Source organism: Balaenoptera borealis (assembly GCF_965194805.1).
Source record: "Balaenoptera borealis genome assembly, chromosome: 3".
Taxonomy (NCBI): domain Eukaryota; kingdom Metazoa; phylum Chordata; class Mammalia; order Artiodactyla; family Balaenopteridae; genus Balaenoptera; species Balaenoptera borealis.
This window is the reverse complement of record NC_138866.1, coordinates 118,414,920-118,433,476: the sequence shown is the minus strand read 5'-3', so window position 1 is coordinate 118,433,476 and position 18,557 is coordinate 118,414,920. Positions and strand designations below refer to the sequence as shown.

General features: G+C 43.2%; 1 long non-coding RNA gene across 1 annotated transcript in view; it reads left to right on the top strand.

The window, feature by feature from the left end:
- Positions 1 to 3,367: 3,367 nt before the first annotated feature.
- The window catches only part of LOC309624898, a 45,288-nt gene continuing 30,098 nt past the window's right edge, over positions 3,368 to 18,557 (top strand). The window contains exon 1 of the long non-coding RNA XR_014242191.1: positions 3,368 to 16,841. This is a non-coding gene — a long non-coding RNA (uncharacterized lncRNA). The remainder of the gene's footprint in view (positions 16,842 to 18,557) is intronic.

Genomic DNA, 18,557 nt, shown 5'->3' with positions numbered 1-18,557 from the left:
GGAAGTCCTAATAAAAAGGTCTCCCAAGTTTGATTCTGAAGGCTGTACTAGGAGAGGGAGAAAATACCTTTGGCCCAAACTTTATTTGACTCATGTTTCAAGAGCTGGTCTATTCCATGCAGAAAAATTCCACCAAAAAGCATTTATGGCATAGCTTTGATGCTAAATGATTGATTTAGTCTGAATGATACATGTTTGTAAAAGCAACTATAGTGATGCCTGGTAATGAAGGACTAGGTAATTTGGATTAGCTCTCCCACTTAGCACAGTAAGAAAAGCCAGACACAATATTATTTTTAAAAATCTGCTCGAAGACTTTAGTCAGCTAACATAATGGTGAAGAGTATTATGGAAGAATAGAATTAATGAGAGCTAAATTTAGAATTTGGGGCTCTCAGAGTATGTTCTCTGACCAATGTTGAATTAAATGAGAGATCAATAATAATAAGACATCTAGAAAAACACCTACGTATTCAAAATTAAACAATGTCGTTCTATATAATCCCTGGGTCAAAGAAGAAATCCCAAGGAAATTAAAAAGTGTTTCCAACTGCATGAAAATGAACATACAATAACTAAATGTGTGGATTTAGTTAAACCAGTGTTTAGAGGGAAATGTATAGCTTTAAATGCTTATATTAGAAAAGATGAAAGGTCCAAAACAAATGCCCAAGTTTATCCTTTAAAAGCTAAGGGAAAACAAAAAAAGAGAGGCAAAGTAAACCCAAAGTAAGTAGAATTAAAAAAAGATAAATGCACAAATTAATATAGAAAAGATCAAATAACAAAAAAAATTAACAAGGTCAAAAGTTGTTTCCTTGAAAAGATTAACAAAATTGGTAAATCAATCCGTAGCTACGGTGATCATGAAAATACAGAGAGAAGACGAATGACTAATATCAAGAATAAATAAAGCATTATTACCACAGACATTAAAAAGTTAGTAAGGGGGTGTTATAAATAATTTTATACCAGAATATTCAATGCCATAGATGAAATGAACACATAACTTGAAAAATATAGTTGACGGGAAATGTCACAAAATGAAACAGAAACTCAGAATAGCCCTATATCTATTAGATAAAATTGATTTGTTGTTAAAACAACAACAACAACAACAAAACTTCCCAGAAATAAAACTCTGAGCTCTAAAGTCTTTACTGGTAAATTCTATAAAAAATTTAAGGATGAAATAAAATAACACCAATCTTATATGAAATCTCTTAGAAAATAAAGAATGTGGGACCACTGTCTGACTAAATTTTTGAAGTAAGCATAACCCTAATACCAAAAATCTATGTAAGATATTGCAAAAATAAAGTAAAATAAAATTAGATAAATACCCCTTATGAACGTAGATACAAAAGTTCTTAACAAAATTTTAGCAAATCGAATCCAGAAGGCTAGTGCCCCTGTGTGGCTGCCAGGTCTGAGAGTTTGCTGCTGGGGTCGCTCTTGGTTCAGCAGGCAGGGAAAAGTGAGGACGAGCTGGGGTCCAGAGGGACCCCTGCATATGTCTTTCACCACATCTAACCATGATGACCTTCAGAAAGTAACAGCTGCTGTTTCACTTCTACCTTCCAAATCTATACAAGAAAAAATTGGGGGTTAGGAGAGGCGGACAACTGTAACTGACTTATTCTACAGGTAACTCAGGGATTCCGGGAAGCCTAATTTCGGTTTAGCCGAGCTGGCACATTCCAAGCCCTGAAATCAGCAGAGCAATGACCTGCAGGGCAGGTTGATGTTAGTGTCATCGAGGGGGCCCATGGGGACTTCTGGGGGGCTTGCGACATTTCTTGCCCTGGGTTATGGCTACGTGGACGCTCACTCTGTAGCTGTACATTTTTGTTTTGTGAACCGAACGTATGTAATATTACAAAGTCAAATTTAAAAAAAAAAAAAAAAAAAAGCAACTGGGACTCGTCTCTTTCCCACTCTACCACCTACTTTGAAGCAACTAGGCCATTCTGTGCTGATTCTTTCTGGAGAGGAGATGATAGCGAAAATGCAAAGAAAAAAATAGACTTTTCCCTCTGACATTTTGCATTTCAAAACTTAAGCTCTTCAGGTAATGGAAAATTGCACAAGCACTATACTGTATAGACAAATGTCAATAGTGGACTTGGATTAAAGGAAAACCCAGACACAGGCATTACGTGGGTAAATCAAACAGTGTTTATTTATCTAAAGTAAACAGATGGAGGCCATGAAGTCAGGACACAGAGGGGAGAGACGAGCAACATTATTTGGGACAGGCAGAGGTGGCCACGCAATAAGCTCACACTTGTGTACGATAATGTCTGAGCGAGGGTCACAGCGGACCTTTTTGAAGCTTGACTGCCCCCATTTGTGCCACCTTTGTGTACTGAAGAGAAGAGAAGTGCAGTTCTGTCTACTAAGACTGGTGCTGTTGTCTTTCTCTACTTCATCGAGGAAGGTAATGCCAGGTTTAAAACTGGTGCAGTTCTGCATATGGGTGAGTGCGATTATGTGCCAGGACCACATCACCTGAGCCAGAAGCTCTCATCAGTCTCAGGCGGCACTGTGTGCTATGTGGCTCAAAGGACACACGGTATATAATCCAGTCCACTTGGGCACAAATGCAGTCTCTTTTGCCATCCTTCACCTCCCCACATCACAACAGCCCAGTCTCCATGCGCAGGTGTCTCTGGGAATCATGCTAACAGGCCCTAGGACCAGGGAGAGGACATAGTGCCAAAGTAATTGCAACAGGAAGAAAATATCATGGGCAAGAGCAGGACTTCCGCCATCCCTGTCCTCCAAACTCCAGATAAGTCTTCTTTCCCCTCCCTAGGCTGGGGTCATGCAGAGTTGAGAGATGTGGTGTTATAAGCTGTCATCTCTCCGCTCCTAAAAGCTCTTCTATACTCTGCTTTATGACGGTGAAGCTGTAACTTTGCAACTCAGTTTCCTTGTTGCCAGCAGCCCCCTGCCAGGTCCTGCTAATAAGGAACGCTAAAGGGAGACCGGAAGACAGGAGGATGGAGAAGGGTCATACTCCTGTGTATTTGCTGTTGCTGTCAGCATTACCCTGGCAGCAGAGTTGGGTCCAGTTTCCAGTGTTTCTCTATGATCCCACAATCGACCCATCACACCCCATCAGAGGTAACTTAGACCTTCCCTCTGGGCTCTCGTGGTTCAGTGGCATCATTAGCTCATGCCCCCTCCTCAGAGATTTGAGTCCCAGCTCTGTGAGACCCCTCTTCCAGGGTGCTGGGTTCTGATCTCTTCCCTTTGTTCTCCCGGTCCTAGGAGTGGTAGCTGTTTCCTGCAGTTACATGTTTGCATGACATCAGTGTTCTTTTTCTGCCTTTTCAGTCCTCTGATAGACATCCAGCCAATTCCCTATATTAAATCCTCTCACTGGCTGCTAATAGGTATGGGTTTTCTCTTTGGGGTGATGAAAATTTTCTGGAATTAGTTAGTGGTGATGGTTGCACAACCTTGTGAATATACTAAAAACCACTGAATTGTACACTTTAAAAGGGAGAATTTTATGATACGTGAATTATACCTCGTTACTATTATAAATACTTTATGTTGAATTACCTGACTGGAAACTGATTGATATAGCATTAATCAAGGAGAGTGTGGTGTCTAATTTTATGTGTCAACTTGGCTGGGCCACAGTACCCAGATCTGTGGTCAAACATTATTCTGAGTGTTTCTGTAGGGGTGTTTTGGATGAGATTAACATTTAAATCGGTGGACTTGGAGTAAAACAGATTGCCCTCCAAAATGCGGGTAGGCTTATCCAGTCGGGTGAAGGCCTGCACAGAATAAAAAGACAAGTCTTCCCCAAGCAAGAGAGAATTCTCCAGCACACTGCCTTTGGGCTTCATCTGCCAATCTCTTCCCAGTTCTAAAGCAGACAGCCTTCAGACCTGAACTAGAACATCTGCTCTCCTGGTTCTCCAGCCTGCCAGCCCACCCTGCAGATTTTGGACTTGCCAGCCTCCAAAATTATGTGAGCCAATTCCTTATAATCAATTTTTCTTTCTATACACACACACATCCTGTTGGTTCTATTTCTCTGGAGAATCCTAATACAAAAGCAACTGTTGGCAGTCCCAGGGAGAGGAGAATGAATCTTGCTGAGACCCTAACAGATAGATTTGTGGGATCTGAGAGTACAGGGCACCTGTGCCCAGTTTTCCTGGTAGAGTTTTGAGGGGTGGCAAGGTCCCAGAGGACTGATGGTTGTGTGGAGCACCTAGGCAGATGGGGTCTCGCAGCACTTCTCAATCCCCTTCATGCAACCACAGGATGATCGCCAGGAGCCCGAGAGAGGAGGAGAGAGGGACTTTTGGAGACCATTGACTGAGGAGTAGAGGGAAAATAGACGTTTAATGATGCTTACCTGACTTAGTGATATTGATGATGTAATAAATCTCCCCGCTCTTTGAAGCCTTGGTTCTCTGTAAGTCCTTTGGAACTCAAATACCACCCCAGGGAAAGTGGGATGAAATTAATTAACTGAAATTAAGTTTCTACTACCCCAGCAGAGCTCCAAAAAGAAATTCAGGCCAGTTTTGAGAATGTTAGAAAAAGTGTCCTTCCTTGTACATTCGCACTTGTGAATTGGGATTCACAACCACTTCACAAACATTTGCTTTTATTTGTCTGTTTTCAAGATAAATGTTGGCATTTTGTGGTATGATATGAAATGACTTTTCAGAGATAGTACCTTCATTTGTAACTTTGCCACTCAGTGTCAGGGCAGCTGTGTATCAAGGTTATTACAGTGGCTGGCTATGGGCAGAATGTTTGTGGAACTTACAGAATATAATCTAAGATTGATGTAGAAGAATAAAAGTCCCCAAATAGCTGTCAAGTTTGAAAAATAAGAGCAAAAAGAGAGAACACAATTTATCAGACAGAAAGATATGATCACGTATGGCAAAGCCATGGGTAGTTCCTGTGCGGGAATGGGCAAATAGATATGTATGGAAAGAAGAGGGACCCTGGAAGCAGACCCCTGGATGTGGGAGCCTGGTGTGCGACAGAGTGCCACAAACACCTGGGGGAAGAAAAGACTGTTTTTTTTAGATGGCACTGGAAAAACTTACTCACTCTATGAAAAAAAATGTTGAATGCCTACTTCTTGTCCTATACAAAGGTAAACCCCACTTAGATTTAAGAGCTACATTTGAAGGGTGAAACTATAAAGTTAACAGGAGAAATTGTTGAAACACATCTTTGCAACTTGATAGCCAAAAACTTCTTAAATGGGACCCTCAAAACCTCTCTTCTTAGGGAGAACAATTAACGCATTTGATGATATCAATATTAAAGATTTTGTTAAATGATCTTCATAGATGATGCTAATAAATAGATGACAGATTGGGAGGTGTTTTTTATGATGTCAGAAATTATTGGGACAAATGGGGAATGTTGAATATGAACCCTAAATCAGACATTAGTGTTGTATAAATGTTAAATTTATTGAGTGGGGGAATTTTATTATGGTTTATATAGGAGAATGTCCTTGTTCGTAGGAGATTCACACTGAAATACTTAGTGAAGTGTATGAATGTGTCAGCAACTTATTTTCAAATGTTTCAGCAAAATATATTTATATATCTATATCTATACTTATATCATAGAAAGAGAGAGATAAAGCAAATGTGGAACAATATCAACAATTGGAAATCTCTTATGATAATTTTGTTAGTTTGAAATATTTCAGAATAAAAAGTTAGAAAAGATAGCAATAAGGTAACATTCAGAACTCGTGGAAATCAACAGTAAAAAGATGAAGAACAATATAGAAAAATGAGCAAAGGACACAGCAGGCATTTCACAGAAGGGGAACCTGGCTGTAACAAGTACCTGAAGAAATGTTCAATGTCATTGGTAATCACAGAAAGGAAAAAATAAAGCCAAAATGAGAAACACATTACACGCATCAAGTTGACAAAAATAAGAAAGCCAGGTTATGCCAAATGTTGGGGAGGCCACGGGGAACCAGAAACCATGATCTCTATAGTCTAGAGGTCTTAAAGGGCAATCTGGCAGTGCAGAACGAAACTGGGCATACGTGTACCCTAGCACCTAGCCAACTGCTCTCAAATGCCAGAGAACCTCACTGGGACTGAGATGGTCACCATAGTGTTGCTTATCTTAGGGAGGATGTGAAGCCACCTAGGGCCTATCCCCAGGGGATTGGATCAGGCAAATGAGGTAGACACCTACTAGTTGGGGTCCACTTCCTACCCAAACCTTATTAGAATGAGAAGCCAGAACTTCTGAAAGACCTGGAGAGAGGGGCCAGAGACAGAAGAATGGGCAGGTGGTGGGGGGAACCTGTGGGAGGATTCAGGGCTCAGGGGTCTGGAATTAGTTTGAGTTGAGGAAAATAAATATGATCATATTTTTGCATGTTTAAGTTTATGAGTAGAGCTTTACTCCTGCTATACTGTCATTAGCAGCTGTTAGGTTCCCTAGCTCCCCAGGAGCCAAACGGAAAGATAATGCTTAACCCAAAAGGACTGGATCCATAATGGTGGAATTTTAGGCAGAGGACAGTCTAATGGGGGGATATTTTTGTATGATGGTAGTGGGAAACCCATGGTGCAGCACACATGAACTTTTATGCATGGCCTAAAAAAGATTTTCAGAAATTCTAGAGCTTCTTTTTCTTAAGCAAAATGTATAATGGTGTCCTAAAAATAAATACCCACTGTTTAGATGGATGCTAGCAAGGTCTTAGCAGTGTATGTGAAGGTCTTTTCAGGGAAGAAAAATAGATCAGTGTTCATTTACTGTGTAGAAAAAAAAAAATCCCTTAAGTTGTAAAAGATTAATGTATCAGTTCTTCTTGCAGGTGTTGATTGTTATCTTGTAGCACTCAAAGGAATTTAAATTCCAATGCCTTTGTCTCTCTTGATGTAAAGTAAGGGGCTGATATTGAACTTGCTGTAACCAAGTGTGAGGACGCAGAGTATCCTCTGTCTAGCATCAAAGGAGTCTTTGCTTGTTGAATTTATGCCGGGACAAAACCTTGGGAAGAGAACTCTCTGAGCGGTGAGCATGTCTGAGGAGAACCTGTTCCAGTGCCCACCCCCCCACCCCGTCCCCCTGAGACCTAGGCCAGGGTGAGAGGGAGAAATGAACTTGGACTGAGCTGAAACCACGTGTCAGGGCCCTGGGCTAGGCATCCTATGAGGTCTGGCTTGTATTTCTCACGCTTCCCCTCATGAAGCAGGCATCGTTCCCACCCAGCTTACAGATAAGAACACTGAGGTCCAGAGGGATTAAAGCAGCTGGCCCAAGGTCACACAGCCAGTTCATGAGCATGCTAGGATTCCAACCCCAGGTGGAATTTCTAACACACTGGGCTGCCACGCTCAAACAAAAACTGAAAAATATTTTGAAGCTTTATACCAGGCCTCAACAGGGCTCCAGCTAGTTTGTCTGAGCTTGTCTTAAAGATGTCCCCCACCCTTCTTAAGATGCTTTGGCATTCTGACGCAGTCAGCAGAAAATAGCTGCAGGAGCAATTACTGCCCCAAATTGAATCTGTAAATTTCAGGTCATTCAGATCTCCATTCCATATGCAGACTTTATTAATACCGCAGCTTCAGGTTCAAAATGTCATGTTCACTGAAAAATAGAAAAAAAGACCCAAAACAGTCCATTGTAGCCATTGGGGCTCTTACAGAGCGAGGCTCAGCTGCCAGGGACACTTACCAATTGCCCAAAGAGATGAAGTTGGAGGAAATGCAGTCTGGCTTCCAAACCTTTAATAGCCTACGATTTTGAGGCTCTTTGCCTCTAACCTTTCAAAATTCCTGCTCTGCAGGGAGGAAGAGGCATCAACTAGAGATCAAGGTTGATGAAAAGCTGAATATTCAAACTGACATTCACCAAGAATGATGAGGGAGGGAGCTTTAATGGCATAACAAACGATTCTCCTGAAAGAAAATGTCAGGCAGGCAATTTTTTTTTCTTGGACTTTCTTTCCTCATCATCTCCGGCCCCCCTCCCCCAATCCACCCACACACACTTAAATTTTGGCTTATTTAAACTTTAGGAGAGTTGCCAGCCAGGCCGGAAGAAGTGAAATTAGGACAGTTCCAAAGCCTTGGTTTTCAGACACTAATAAATTAGGTGAATGATAAGGCATTGGTGAAAACCTGCAAAGGGGCCAATTTTAAAGTGATTCTTCCTGCCTGAGTCAGCACTGGCTTTGGTGGGGTCTGGGATCATGGTAGAGAATCTCTCGGGTCGGGGGGATCACGTTCTGCATTCTGGCATATTTCGGGATGGAGAGGTAAAATCCCATCCTGAAGTGGATTCAATGTAATTAGGTCCAACAGAATTGTTCTGCTTCCAGATGAAATGTTTGTTTCAAACAGATCAGCTTTGCAAGGATGTCACTGAAAACCCTGACTGTCCTATTAGTAGATAACAAGTCTGTGTGCAGTTAGTCTGTGGCTCATTTGGCTTTGCCTGGTGTTGGATTTTGTGTGATTATGGGGTCCTCCCCTGGGTTTTTTCTCCAAAGAGGGAAATGACTCATGTACTATGGCCTTGTTATTTACAGGAGAGTGGCAAGGTCTCATAAAGAAGGTTCTAAATGTTAATGTTTCAAATTGAGATGGTAAATTTTTGCAGCCAGTTCTATTTACCTATCTATGTTTGTTCTGTCATCCCTATCTGTCTGTCTGTCTGTCTATCTATCTATTTACTTACCTACCTACTTATCATGGTCTAAATGTTTGTGGCACCACCACATTCATATTTTGAAATCCTAACCTCCAAAGATGATGATATTAGGAGGTGGGGCCTTTGGGAGGGGCTTAAGTCTTGAGGGTGGAGCCCTCATGAATGGGATTAGTGCTCCATAAAAGAGGGTCCAGAGACATCCCTAGCTCCTTCCACCTTTTAAATGGCAGTAAAATGGCAGCGGCTATGAACCAGGAAAGGGCCCTCACCAGACCATGTTGGTGCCTTGATTTTGGACTTTGCAGCCTCCAAAACTGTGAGAAATAAATTTCTGTTGTTTATAAGTGGTATTTTGTTATAGCAGCCTAAACAGACTAAGACATCATCTTTCTTCTCCTTCTTTTCCTTCTCCCCTATCTATCTAATCATTCAACAAAATACTTATTGAGCTCCTACTATCTTCCAGGTCATAGGAAAAGCCCAAGACAAGCTTTTTTGAAGATCCCAGGGACCAACACTTGAATAACCTCCCAGAACTTATTAAAAATGCAGATTCCAGGCCCCTCTTCCAGGAATTCTGATTCAGCAGCTACAATTCATTAAGCACTTCCTATGTACTAGGCAAGGTATGTAATAGCATCTAATCTTTACAGTATCCATTCCAAGGGGGATGATTATTCTTCCGATTTTAGAGAGGAAGCTCAGAAAAGTTGAATAGCTTCCCCAAAGTCTCACATCTATTAAGGGGTAGGATTCTAACCCAGATCCATCTGAACCTAAAATCGGTGCTCTATCCATCATACTGCTCTTAGTTCAAAACACTACCCCAGTTCTGATGCCAGCTCAACAACTGGCAATGTACCCAGTTAGTTAGGCTGATGATGGTTTTCCTTTCAGTGGACTTGATTTGGGTCTTCCTCGGATATTTTCTCCGGCTGGAAGCATCTGGCCCCAAAACCCAGTGTCTGCAGGAGGAAGTCTAAATTCAAGGGTTGGCATTCAAGGCTCTATACAATTTAGCTTCCTCCTATTTTATCCCTCTCAGATCCCTGCACAAACTCTGGGGCCAAGTTGGTCTGCCCTCCATCTTTTGAATGCCAAGAGGTTGTTATAATGGAGGAAGATTCTTTCATCTTTTCCAAGGCCAGCCTTTTCATACACTCTGGATCCTATTTCCTTACCTTCAAGGACTATCCTTTCTTTTCCCTGTGTGATTAATCTCGTCTCTTTCTACAGTATCTCTTCAGCAGGTGAAATGCTCTAAGGTCTCCGGTCTTTAAAAACTCCTCCTTGAGCCTGCATTTCCCTCCAGCTATTGAATCATATCTCTGCTCCTCTTATCAGCCAGACTTCTCAAAAGAGTGTTTTCCAATGCAACACTTCCTATTCATTCTTCTGCCTCCTACTGAAATTGTTCACATCAAGGTCGCCAATAACTTTCCAAAAGCTTTCCTACTCTCACCTTAAACTCTCTGCAGTGTTTGGCATAATGGACTACTCCCTTCTTTATTAAATACTTTCTTCCCTTTACTTCTGACTCATCTGGGGATCAGCTGCAGATGACAGAATCCACCCTAGCTAGCTTAGGCAGAAAGAGGTTTAATAGGGAGAAGAGTCCAGTGCTTATAAAAGCATTGGAAAGGTTGGAGAGGCAGCTGGAGACTGTCACCCTCCACATCTGGTCCAGCAGAAACACCTCTGAGGAGAACACCGAAGAACTGGCCCATCACAGGAGCTGCTGCCTCTGCCGTGGCTGGGATGCTGCAACTGGTCCATTTTGCCCCTGCTGTAGTCCATGCCAGCTGAAGGAATGCTCCATGCCTGCCTCTCAACACTCACAAACTTAGGGACTCCCAGGGCCCTCTGCCACAACTGTTCCAAAACACCAAATGCCCCCATGGCCATGCTTGCCAGGAGGTGCAACAGATACATGCTATGTCCCGTCTTCCAAACTGTGAGTTAGTGTACCTGCTTGGAGAAAGCTAGGTCACATGCAGATCCGAGCTGGAGGGGAGCACGGGCATGATATTCTTTGGCTCCCCATCCTCTTAGTGGGCAGGAAGGCTCATTGCAAGGAGGTGGGAATGAAACTGAATGAGCCACAGCTTCTCTGTGGGAATGAAACTGAATGAGCTACAGCTTCTCTGATACCACCTTCTTCTCATTTTCATCCTTCCACAGAGTCCAATATTTCTCAGTCTCTCTGTTCAGCGGACCTCTATATACCAAAGGTCTTCAGAGCTTGATTCTAGGTCCTCTGCTCTTTCTCTATCCTCTCCCTAGTGATCTCTCCCAGCCCCATAGCTTTTTTTTTTTAAATTAATTAATTAATTAATTAATTAATTTTTGGCTGTGTTGGGTCTTCGTTTCTGTGCGAGGGCTTCTCTAGTTGCGGCGAGCGGGGGCCACTCTTCATCGCGGTGCGTGGGCCTCTCACTGTCGCGGCCTCTCTTGTTTCGGAGCACGAGCTCCAGACGCGCAGGCTCAGTAGTTGTGGCTCAGGGGCCTAGTTGCTCCGCAGCATGTGGGATCTTCCCAGACGAGGGCTCGAACCCGTGTCCCCTGCATTGGCAGGCAGATTCTCAACCACTGCGCCACCAGGGAAGCCCCCCAGACCCATAGCTTTTAATCTCCCATTTTGATGAGTCCCATTTGTGTGTCTCCAGCCCTGTGTCCTTCTTGACCTGAATATCTAAGAAGCATATCAAACAGAGCATGCTCCAAACAGAACCCAGGATCTCAGTAAAGCACAGTATCATCATCCTACTGCTTCAATCAAAAACCCAGGAGACATCCTGATACCCTGTTTTCTTTTCCTCTCCATGGTAGATCCTGAGCAAGTGATGTCACTGCATCCTCCAAAAAAACCCACTGCATCACAGAGACTTCCCCTGGCCTCCCTATCTAAAGAAGGCTCCTCCCTACCCATTTTTCTCTGTTATGTCAACCTACTCCTTAAATTCTCTTTTTAATTTATATGTTTACTAATTTGTTGACTGTCTCCCGTTCTAGAATATAAACTTCATGGAGGCAGGGACATCACCAATCTTATTTCCCATTATCCCTCTAATGTTTAGAGCAGGGCCTGTCACATAATTGTTGCTCAGTAAATATTTGTCAAATGAACAAGTGAAAGAATAAATGAATGATGACATGATCACGAAGGCCCCTTCCAGGCTGAAATAGTCAGCCTTCTCAGAATGATCCAAATCTTACCCATTCATTAGTGCTCAGGCCAAGCCCCATCACCTTCAGGAAGTCAAGGATGGGATTCTCTTTCCCTCCTCTGCACCAGTCATTTGACACATGGCACGCATCTGGGTGTCAGCATTCTAACCGCTTTGCCCATGTTCTATCTTTTCATCTAGACTCTCTACTCCTTGAGGGCAGGCCAGTTGCCATGACCTAGTAATAGCGTCCAGCATTTACATAGCTGTTCTTGAGCCATGGGAGGTAGATAGACCTTCTCCCTAAGTCTTATAACAATTTCACTAGTACAAGCTAGTTGCTGTCAGATCCCACTTGATAGAGGAGGCTCGGGAAGTTAAATGACTCACTCAGGGTCACATGTTAAATGACAGATCTGAGATTCAAATCCTGAAGCCCACTTCCTGCCTTATCTTTGGATCTTCTGGGTCCTCAGGTTGGGTTCACAGTAGATGATCCATAAAGACTTGTGAGATTGTTGAGTAAGAGTGTGGGGTGGCAGAATGAACACTGTTCTAGAGAGCAGGAGACCCAGTTCATGCTTTGGGTAGCTCTGAGCAGGCCCTGCCACTCTCTGGGCCTTGGGGCCCCTTGGCAAAGGGAGTTGTTAGGTTGGATGATTTCTGAAGACTGCGGATTCATACTCTGGTACCCCAAGCAGCAACTCCTTGGAGAAAAGAATCTCTTCTTTCTCAGCTATATCCCCAGTGCTTGCAACAATACTAGGTACACAGTAGGTGCTCAATAAATACCTGTTGACAAATGAATCCCTCAACCCCTCCCTTCATCTTGGTAGGGCGGATGTGATGGAGTGAGGACTCAGCCTTCTCCAAGTTGCAATTAAAAGGAAAACTGACCAGAGGGATATGGTGGTTGGTCTGGCATTGAGTGTGCTGGGTTCCACATGGTGGCTCAAGATCCAGGAGACTGCTGAGATCTTGGGAAGTGTGGCAGCCTCCAGCCAGACCATATTTCCCTACCTGAATGAGCTGTTACCAAAGGCAGTAAAGATCCTTTGCCATCCTCCGTGTCTCCATTTCTGGTCACTGCACAAGACATCCCTTCCTGGGCTGATGGCTACCAGCTCTGGCTCAACCTGTAATGCTGTCCACTCTAAATGATCCAGCGGAAGCAGCTTGACATGCTGTCTGGCTTTCATTTTGTGGTCAAGTCCAAAAGCTCCAAATGTATGTGACCCTGAGATTATAAAAGAAGTTCAAAGGTTTCCTGGCAGGCAGGCCTGAAGGCTGCCTTAAGTCCCTGCATCTGAGTGACCACTAAGGCAGAAGGTGAGAGCAGCCTTCTAATTCAGCCTGCGGTCTGCACCGCCCCCCAGGCCTTACTCTGGGATTTTGACACCTCCCTTGGGAGCCTGCACCAGGAGGTCCAGCCCTCTGGGAGGCTGGCAAACCACCCCAATGGCCTGTCTCCCTGCTGAGGGACACAGAATCAGCCCAAAGGCTGGACAAAGCTCCTAGAGCGGCTCCCCATGGTAAGCATCAAGGGGGGAGTTTACAAGCCGGAGAATTCGTAGGCGCCTGGTTGAGCTCTCTGGGAAGCCCTGGGCCATCCACCCAGAGGCTCCTCCCTCCTGCCTCTCTCTCCTCCCCTTTCACTTTCCCCCCCTCTCCCCATCCTTTTCTTCGGCCTTTGACTGTGATTTTCTTTGAAGGAAGAAATTATTTTGCCCCAGGAAACTCATTTATAGCAAAATGAGTGAAAGGTCTGGGCATCTTGCCCCACGTGGGGCTCGTTTTCAGGTTATTGCCTTAGCGCGCCTTCATCTGGCTCTCTGGAGCTTGGAACCTCTCCCTGCCAACATCACACCTGGTTTCAACTGGAGGGGAAAGGACTTCAGCTTTTCATCTTCTGGGCCTCTTTGTTATTACTGGAGCCAAGTTTTGGCCTGGGATCAGATAGGGGTGCGGGGTCTGGGAACTGGATCTGGAAAATGTCCCGGAGGCTGGGGAGAAGAAAGCTTCCCAGAGCCTTGGAGTAGCTACCCCTCCTGGCTGGGGTGGGGCTGACCTGCAGCCAGACCGGCCTGGCGAAGGATGGAGCCTCTGGCCTTAGGGTCGTTGCTGATTTTGGATGCACGAGAAAAGACCTTCTTAGGCCTCTTGAGATGAGGAATTTTACGTGATCTGGCTTAAGTGAGAGACGCATAAAGATGTGAAAAAGCAAAAGGGTTAAGCTGGGAGAGAACCATATGCTAAATTTCCTGAGTAGAGAGATTGCTTTTTGGGATAGTTTATAGGTTAGCGGTTAATATTTCCTTAAAAGCTGGATTATTTCTATCCCTTATTTATTATTTTTTTAATGTCGCTTTGAGAAAAACCAAATTATCCTTTAGCATGCCTAAGAGGATTTTGTCTATCGTATGTTTCAGGATCTTTATGGTGTGCATATCTAGCAAAAACCATTTCCCATAAAAATACCAAGGGAGGGCATTTCAATGGAATTTTAAGCTTATTTAAAATTAATTGCAGATTCATTTCACTGCACATTCGTTGAGGGTTTTTCTTTTTTCATTATTAATATGAAGAAATGGTGAGAGCTCTGCCAAAAGTCTGAGAGGAGAAAGTGCTGCTGTAAAAGTTTTCTAGAAGCAGCAGGCAGACATCTGCCTAAGGTATGCATACTTGGGCTAACCAGGCTTTGGCCTGTCTCTGATTAAAGGGAGCCCACGGGCTCGATTGAGAGCCTGACTCGCGGGGCCTCCATCCTGCTTCCTGCTTCCCTCCCATCTCCCCTCTGCCTGGGCAGCAAACAGCATCACAAAGAGGATACAAATGGCAGGTTCGGGGTCATGAAGAATTCAAAGATGGCAGAAAGCAGAGACTGGATGGCAGAAGAGTGGCGTGCCCGAGGGTGCAGGTGGGAGTGGGAAACAGATTCTTCACGGATTGTCACAAGGCAAAAGTCACATTGGCCCCTTAGCTCTGTGCTGAGTGTACCTGGGAACTTGGAAGGGTACCTACCAGCAGAAACAAGTTGGTCATTTGTGTTAAGTAGTCACTCGAAGGTCTCTGGAGGAGACCATTGTAACTAAATTTAGTTTCCTTGAACTGCTGAGGCCCCAAAGATGTATACATTGGAATTTGGTCTTGATAAGTCTATGGGTCCTGGAGATGAAAAAAAGGCCTTGGTGGGCATCCAATTCACCTGCTTATTTTACACTGGGAACTTGAATGGGGTGAGGGACTTTCCCAAGGTCACATTGCTGGCTGGGGAAGAACCAGGGTTAGGACCCTGGCTCCTGATTCCTAGTCAAGTGTGCTCTATTCCACATTGATGCCATGGGAAAATAATCTCATAAACTGGAGAGCAGAGATAGTGGGAGAAACTGGGAAAGGTTGAGGAGAAGGCACGGCACCTTCCCATGGGGAACTTGTGGTATCGGGTAGTGCCCAAGACTGGTCAGGTGAGAAGACGGTGTTTATTTTTTATAAATTTTTAAATTTTTATTTTTCTGCTTTTCCATGATTGGTTTAGGGACAAGTTTTCTTATTATTAAGCTGTAAAATAAATGGGCACTTATCACCGGCCAAGATGATTATGTGGACTTGTGAGCGTGTCATTTAGATCTCTCAATTCTACGGCCGGTGCTGTCATGATCACCACTTTGTAGAGGAGACCAAGGATGTGATCTGAGAGGGTCCACCCCTACTACCATCCTGTGGTTCCTGCCTTACATAAGTCCCCACTTTACGTGGGCAACCACAGAGGCATTTCAGCTCCCCTGGTAGCAGTGTCAGCTCAGATCCTGTGTCCAAGATTCCTTGAAAAGTCTTTTTCCTACACAGTTACCATAGGAACTGACTGCAGGACTCTTTGGGAAGGGATCAGAAAATGGTTTATCATATATACTTGGGATCATAGTACTGGGTCCTTTCTCAAGGAGATCTGGCCTCCTCTTCAGTCCATGGGCCCCAGGTCTGTGAGCTGACTTAGATCTGGAAACTGTATGCAGAACCACTGCATTCCAGTGTGGCAGCTTCTGCTTGCTAGCTCTTAGTTTTTTGTTTTTCAGGGTTTTTTTGTTGTTGTTGTTATACCCGTCAAATAACACCCTAGTCCACTGTCTATCTATCATGCCCCTCAGAACAGCATGACCAACTAGCAGTCACCAAGATCCCCACAGGTCAAGGTGGCTTGATTGCCACTCCAGCCTTGCTGCCTATTATAGGAATTATGTCCACCTTGCTGCTGCCGATTGAATGCCCTCCTTAGCATCAGCCTGTCTGGAATCCTGTCATCTCCACAAGGATTCTAGGGATCCCAGGTCCATGGCAGCATCTGCTACTTTCAACCCTGTCCTGCAGAGAATTGCCCCCACCACCACTGAGCTTCTAAAAGATGCTGGCGAACCCCTTTCCAGTGCCATCTTTATTGCCTTATAATGAGGGGAGGTTCTGGTTGCTTTGAGGAAACAAAGTGAACTCTGTGCTTTCATATAATACATCCATTCTAACATCCCCACCTTCCTGAGAATTCTACCCCTTCCTCAATATCACGCCAAACATTCCAGCATCTCCTCCTCCTGGGCCATAGGCCATCAATGAGTCCAGCCTTGAATAAGGCCTCAGCAGTATCTTAGGGCTGGCTCCAAAGCTCTTGCCAAGACACTTACTCTGAGTTATGACATGTCCCCATGTCAATAAGTAGAAAAGATATTCAACCTTATCTTTAGCCAACTAGAGTGAGCCCAAACTCTCAAGATCCACTCCCACACATGGTCTCATGATTCTTGCAGGTGTTCAGTAGCCAGGTGCTGCCACTCCTCCGATGCGTAAGCAGTTGCCTCCCACAGGAGGGACTGTGTTTCTCTTCTTGGGCTGTGCTGAATGCTGACCCTGGTTATTGGCCTAAGGCAACAAGTAATGGTACAGGAAGATCTTGAGAAAGCCAAGAATCATTTTGGGAGATGTCTGTCTCAGGTAAGGTTTATCCATGGTCTTCAGGCCTGGGGAGGCCACTCTTCTCTAGCAAAGAGCAGGGAGCTTCTTCTGCCCTGAGGAGTTAGGGCATCTGGGGTTCAACATTCTCAGGCTTGTCCACCCAATGTCATCTCTTCCATATCTCAGGGTCCCACTCTTGCTATGAAGGCTTTGACTTTGATATGGGAGACTTGTCCTCTTGGTAGCATTGCCACCTTTACTATTAGATCTGGGACTTGAGTTTTAGCCCAGGAGTCCTTGTGGGTAAAAGAGATGAGGGTCTCCACTGAGACCCTAACAGTGACTTTCACAGTGAACCTTGAGTTGATTGCTACCTGATCTGGGCCTGTCATTTTCTTTCCCTTCCTTTTCTTTTAAAAAATAGACTTTAATTTTTAGAGAAGTTTTGGAGTCACAGTAAAACTGAGCAGAAAGTACAGATAGTTCCCAGATATCCTCTACACCTACCCCCAGCACACACATAGCCTCCCCCACAATCAATATCCCACACCAGAGTGGTACATTTGTAGAGTACAAAATAAGATAGGTAAAATGAATTAAAATATGTCAAATATCACAATAAATATAAAGTAGCTTAAAATCTCTTGGTAAAAGACAAAGATTTTTAGAGTTATTTCTTAAATACGCAAAATTCAGTTTATGTGCTGTCTACAAGAGACATACCTAAAACATAAGGATACACAAAAGCTGAATGTAAAAGCATGGAAAATACTAAGCCAAAGAAAAGAAATGGTGTGGTGATATTACTGTCAGACAAAATAGTATTTAAGGAAAACAGTGTAACTCAAAGAAGCAGAGTATCACATAATGATAGAACATTCTTCACCAGAAAGATGTAACAATTCTAAGTGACATGAACCACCCCCCCAAAAAGGCTTAAAATATATAAGGCAAAAATTGACAGAACTGTAAGGATAAATCCACAAATTTATGATCAAAGTAGATTTTTAACATCCCTTTATTATTAACTGATTTTTCTAGTAGATAAAAAATTAACAAAGATATAGAATATTTGAACAACACAAATTTTGACCTAATAGAAAAGTACTGACTTTTGCACACAAAAAGAGAACACACATTCTTTTCAAATACACATAGAACATTTATGAAAATTAATTATAAGAAAGGCCATGGAGTAAGCCTCATAAATTTCAAAAGGATTATTGTCATACAAACTACATTATCTAATCACAATGTAATTAAGTATTAAATCAACAATCATAATGACAAGAAACTACAACCCCCCCATTATTTTGGAAGTTGAAAAAAGAAACACTTCTCCATAATTCATAGGTTAAAGAAAACATAAATTAGAACATATTTAGAATTGAACCCTAATGAAAATATTGCATATCAAAACATGATGATGCAGCCAAAGCAATATGTACAGGGAAGTTTATAGCCTTAAAAATACTTATACTAGAAATGAAGAAAGCCTAAAAATTAATGAGCCAAGCATCAAACTTAAGAAGTTAGAATAAACGCAGAGAGTGAGGGAAAGTAATAATAAAGATAAGCAAAGAAAGAGAAAAGAAACATAAACTGGAGGTAATTTTTTTAAATCCCCCAAATAAGTGTTTTGAAAAGATTAATAAAATAAACATTTGTCAAGATCAATCAAGAAAAAAGGGCACAGTCTAAGGAATGGAAAAATATCCCCAATGTATAAAGGGGTCTCATATCATTCTTCATTTT